The sequence below is a fragment of the Drosophila willistoni genome (genome assembly GCF_018902025.1).
Source record: "Drosophila willistoni isolate 14030-0811.24 chromosome XR unlocalized genomic scaffold, UCI_dwil_1.1 Seg8, whole genome shotgun sequence".
NCBI classification, from domain to species: Eukaryota; Metazoa; Arthropoda; class Insecta; order Diptera; family Drosophilidae; genus Drosophila; species Drosophila willistoni.
In genome coordinates, this window is record NW_025814059.1 from 947610 (window position 1) to 953609 (window position 6000).

Sequence of the window (6000 nt, forward strand, 5' to 3'; positions counted from 1 at the left end):
GGGAGACCGTTTAGCCAGAAGCCATCCATGAGCGTCCATGTGAGAGTTTTTCCTCACATTTATGTCTGTGTGTGTGTGTGTGTGTGTGTGTATTGGTGTGTGTGCTGCTGCTCCTTTATATCAAATTAAAAGCCTTTTCATTGCAAATTATAAAAATGGTAATCGCGACTCCTCTACCTTTCACACATACATATGCATATGTGTTCACATACATGACTCTCACACAGACATACATATGTAAATGAATTTTAAATTTTTAGCCCTTTTTAATTCATGAACTTTAAGCACTTGAAAAATCAAGCCAACAACCATAACTGTCTACAATTTTTTGAAAAATGCCAAAATGTAAAACAAAAGATCTTTTCACAAATCCATTTCTTTTACCAAAAATTCTTTAGAGTGTTATGTGAGGTCCCTTCATACTTTCTTTCAGTGGTTTTAAGTAGGGGGGAGTTGCATAGACAAAAGCTCTTTTCAGGTTAAAAAACTAGTCTGCATAGGAAGCACTCGTTGGTTCTTTCTTTTCGTTTTCTCTTTTTTTGGGGGTGCGAAAGGTCGTAGGTCGTAGCTGCATCTCGTCTCTTTAAATGTAGGAATAGGACAGTCACTAACATTCATGCTTTTCTGAGCTCACTCTGTGAGTTCTGTCCACCAGCTAAAATGTTCTGTGTGCAACGAGTATTGCAGGCAGGCAACGACAACTAAAACATTGTTGGAACATTATTTGATCGACAGATCAAGCCCTACTTTTGCTGCAACTTTTTACACTTGTTTAAATGTAAATCAATGAGTTAAAAAGTCCTCACAGTTAACAAAAGAAAAACAAAAGAAATGTATACCATATATAACCTAAAAAACCACTTCAAAAACATAGCATACTTTTCAGCGTAGAAAAAAAAATTGGAAAATCATTTTTTTTAAATACTTTCAATGTAAAATATAGAAATTTGAATTTTAAAAGAATTTAAAAAAATAAATAAACAGTGGAAAATAAATTTGTAAATTTAAAGCATCAAAATGCAAAATAAAAAAAAAATATGCTATGTCTCACAACTCCCAAAAATTATGTCGCACATTCAAATATTTATGCATTTTTTGTTATGCCAAAGATAAAAAGTTTTAAGATATATAATTATATAAACCATTGAAAATGAGGTTCTTTTGGGACAAAATTAAAAGGAATTTACCCTCAAAATGTTGCTACAGGCTTTGAAAAGGTTAAGTTTAGTACATAGTTGATCGATTCTATATACTCGATTTGAAGAAAACACTAATTTTTTATTGTAAACATCCAACTTCTTGAACTATTTAAAAGGCAACCCTCGTTAGTTCACTAAAAAGGGAATTTCCTTTACTTTTTGACAATTAACTAATCTAAATCCCAACTGAGGGTTTCAATTTCAGACGTCATTTTGCGTATTCATTTATGAGAAAGGGCATTAAAACTTTGGCATGAATGAAACATTCTTGTACTCTCAAGCATTCAACAGACAGTATCCGGGTAATTCCAAAACGAATGTACAATCAAGAAAAATGTTTTTATAAATTTAAATTTACATCGATCGAAGCAGTGGCCGAAACACAGTATGACAATATCAACTATGCCATTGATGTTGATCGAGAATTATATAGTTTTGGGTTACCAACGATATTGCAAATTTTGTATTACCTCTTGGATCGAGAAGTGTATAAATACGCTCTCAAGCCGGTTTCTTTAGCTAACAAAGCTCACCCACATATACACTCGCATTGAAGTGTACACAACCATACAAACACGAGTGTTTATATGTAGGTATAGATATACTCAACATGTTGAACGAAACCGGCTTTTTTTTTTTTGCTTCTTTTTTTTTTTTTTCTTGTGAGTGATTCAATTTATCTTTTGAAACTATTCCTAAAAATACTCATTAAATGGCAATATCCACTTTTGCGATAGGTTGGTTGTTTGGTGGGTTGGTTAATTCGCCTGCCTGGAAGTACAACACTCGCGAAGGCCCTCATCATTGATAGCGAGAGAAGAGTGAGAGCAGAGTGAGTTTGTCCCACTGCACGATTCGTGTTGAATCTAATAAGTTCCTAACCTATACCACCAAGCAGCAAGCAGCAAGCAGCAAGCCATCCAGCAATAGCAGAAATAAAGCAACAAAGCAGAAAATTAAGGGGCACTCGTTTGCTTTCAAGACCGAACAAGAGCAAGATTTTAAGTTGGATGAGAGCGAGCAAATGAGTGAGAGAGAGAGAGGGGATGCGGAGGAGGGTGTCGAGTTGAGTTAAGTTTTTTGGGGTGGAGGCGTTTGAAATAGAGAGAAAATAAACTGTTTTTATATTTGCCACACGTATACGCCATGTGTGACGTTTGTGTCCGTGTGTGTGTGTGTTTGTATATGTTTTCTGCGCGGGCGATGATAATGTGCATCTGTATGTTAGAGAGACAGAGAGAAACAGTAGAGAGAGGGAGAGGGAAACGTAGAGAGAGAGAGTAAGAGAGTGTTTGTAAGACTTTTTTTTTGTTTGTCTATTGTACCGGCATACAAAATCTAAACAGCCGGCAAATATTTTTGTCTACATTCTGCTCTCTTCCTCTGTTTGCTTCCACTGAAGCCGCCGCCGCCGCCCCCCTTGTATTGCAGTTTTCTCTTTGGATGGGTATATCTTGGCTGTTGTTGTTGTCTTTTCGTATTGGCGCCAAATAAGTATTTTGAATTTCATGCCCCATGATTGTTTTGACTGTGTGTGTGTGTGAAGATACATATATTCCTACAACGTTGTCACATTTCAGATCTAAAAATCTTAAATTTAATATATTTTTAAGTCAATCATACTTTTTCCCATGAATTATGTTTAGGATAATATGTACATATGTAGCTATATATTAAGTATACGTACATATGTATGTACATATATTATTGATAAACATTCACACACTCTGTTCCCCTGTATAGAAACTTATAATTAGAGTCATTAAATTTGGTATGTAGACGTGTCTAGTGTGGGTACTTACACCGGCAATATTTAAGCAATTATATTCATTATTTGTCATCCGCATACTATTTGTGTATGTGTGTGTGATAGATCGTTTTGACTAGATAAACAAAAGTTGTTCATACAGAAGGGAAAGGGGGGATAATATTCACATCGACTCGTCTGTCAAGAATCAGCGACTGTATAGTTTGTTATATTATACTACTCTTCAGTACTAAAATTATTATTAAAGAAAATACTCTCGATTTACATATATGAAGTATTTTCTAACCAAAAATTTTGGGATCAATTTCAGTTGGATGCCTAATGTAATGATTTCAAAGAATCTTCCTTTTTTATTTGTGAAGAGTTAAATTAAGTCAAGTGACATAAATAAGCTTATATAGGGTATATAAAAGTCGATGAGTTTATTCTAGCAAAACAAAAACACAAAAAACAATTGACAAGCAATAGAAAACATTGGCAAAATAACAGAAATTCAACTTCTTAATCTTCTTTTCATAGAATCTTTAAGTGAAATGGGTAATGATGATGATGGCTTCAAATCAGGAATATACCCGCATGCATACATACATACATACATACATATATGTATATGTATGTATGTGGTTATTCGCGTCCTCATCTTTTTTCCAGTTGATTTACCCAATTCTAAGCTCTCGCACTTTTCACATCGTAACACTTTTACACCTAAAAAGGAATAAAACGGAGTCTCTCGCAAACTCCGCAGAACCATGAATATAGAGCTAATAGCTCTAGCTCTATGGGAGCCATGGGTGGGGGAGATATATGTATGTATGTATGTACATATCTATATATGGATCTGTATCTGTATCTGTATGTATGTACAAGGCAGACTTGTCGCAGCTCCTCATGCATGTATGTATGTATGTACATACATATGTATGTAGAGAAATGACTGAGAGCATTGCGTGCCAATGTTTAACTCTTCACTGCTTGCTTTTGCCCGAAGTCCACCCAACAACAACAACAACAGCAGCAGCAGCAACAACAACAACAACAACCAACGTGGCGGCGCACCCCCCAAAAATTCCCTCAAACCAAAGCATACTGCAAAGGCACGCGACGTCAGCGTTGATGTCGACAGCGACGCGTGCGTCGTCGCGCGACTAGCACGTATACACACACACACACACCACAGTCAGGCACTCATGTATACATATAGAACCACACACATATACAGCAGGTTCAAACATACACCTCCAAGTTTCTTTTTTTGCAAAAAATATTTTTCGCCAACGCTTTTGTTGTTTGCTTTGCTTTATGTTGCTCTCTTACACGCACACACACACACACACACAGAGATACATGCACCCGCAGCAGTCTTGTCTGCTCTCTCGCTCTCTCTGTCTTACTCTCTCGGCAGGCTTGGAGTCGTCGTTTCTCTCTCATTGTGCCCTGGCTGACTGGCCCCACATTCACACATTCGCTTAGCCCGTCATCGTCTTCTTTTTTTCGCCTTCGCTTCGTTTCATTTATTCAGTATATTGTGTGTGTGTGAGTGTGAGTGAGTGAGTGTGTTGTCTGAGCACGAAAGTTCGTAAAAAGCTTTTGTTGGCTCTTCAATGCCGCCACCGCCTCCGCCTTCACCGTTGCCACAGCCATCCTCTGCCCCCCTCATCGATCAGATGTGCTTTTTTTTTAAATATGTTTTTTTTTTGTTTCTTTTTTTGCGCGCCGCTCTCTCGGAACACCACTGCCGTCTGTACGGTATACGGTGTACAGTGTATACCAACGTTGCTCTGCCTAAGCTGGCGCTGGCTTGGGCAGCGTCGTTGCCGTCGATTTCATGGGGTTCTTGAGCGTATGCAAAAGATTTTTGCACATATTCATCTTTTTGGCCGTTTTCGGTGCGTTTCGTGGAGCTCGCGCGCATAATTTACCGTGCGGCGACGGTTTTTCGCGCTAACACACAAAAAACTTTTCCCGTCTTTGCCAGTCCCTGTAGACTCTGTGTTTCTCAGTGTGGTTCTTTATAGTGTATCTTTTGTCCATATATATATATATATAGATGTGTGTTTGTCTCTCTGTGTGTGTTGTGTGTTTGTGTGCTATGCCTTCATCTTCTACTCGATTTTCGTCAGATTCCTATACTTCATCTACACACATACTAAGACACACACACACACAGAAACACACACAACCGTCGTCTGGCTACGTTCTGGTCTTATTTTTTTGATAATTTTTTGTTTTAGTGTGTGCTTTGTTTCGTTTACTTGAGAGAGTGCTTTTGCATACGTTTACCCCCACGTATGTGTAGAAATGTTGTACATACATACATACAAATATATATAAATATATATATGTACATCCCAAGATGCGTATGTGTGCAAATATAAGAAGGAAAATTAAAAAAAATAAAACCCCCCCACCCTTAAAAAAACACAAAAAGAAAAGTATTCTAAAAAATTCGACATCAACTATTTTTCGCAAGATTTTTTAGTTGAAGAAAAGAATTTAACTTTGTGTAAATGTGTGTCTGCTTGTGCATTCGTGTGTGTGTGTGTGTGTGCCTGGTGTGTGTGTGTGTAGATGCAATTGTCCTTTATCGTCTGTAGGAAGCGGCCTTGCAAGTTTTTGGGGCTGTTCAGGCGGTTTAAGGGCAACTTTGGATCCCTCTTAGCCAAGGCGGGGAAATGGTATATTAAAGTCGACCAAAATGTATACAACAAGCATAAGAAAGCGTAGCAGACAGCATAAATTATAGATGGATATATAATATTGATCAGCGAGTCGATCTAGTCATATCCAACTTTCTGTCCGTCTGTATAAATGTATGGAACTCTTAATCTAAGAAAGTTAGAGTCACTAGTTTTGGTATGTAGACTCCTTTAAAATATACAAAAATCAAGTTTGTTTCAAATTTTTGCTATATCCATTTTGTCCATGTAATTCGAGAAGTTAAATATTTTTTAAATATTAATAGAACAAATTTAATACTTTAATATTGTTATTTGGCTAACAAATTGCTTTAGTTATGCGTTTTTATGCATATAA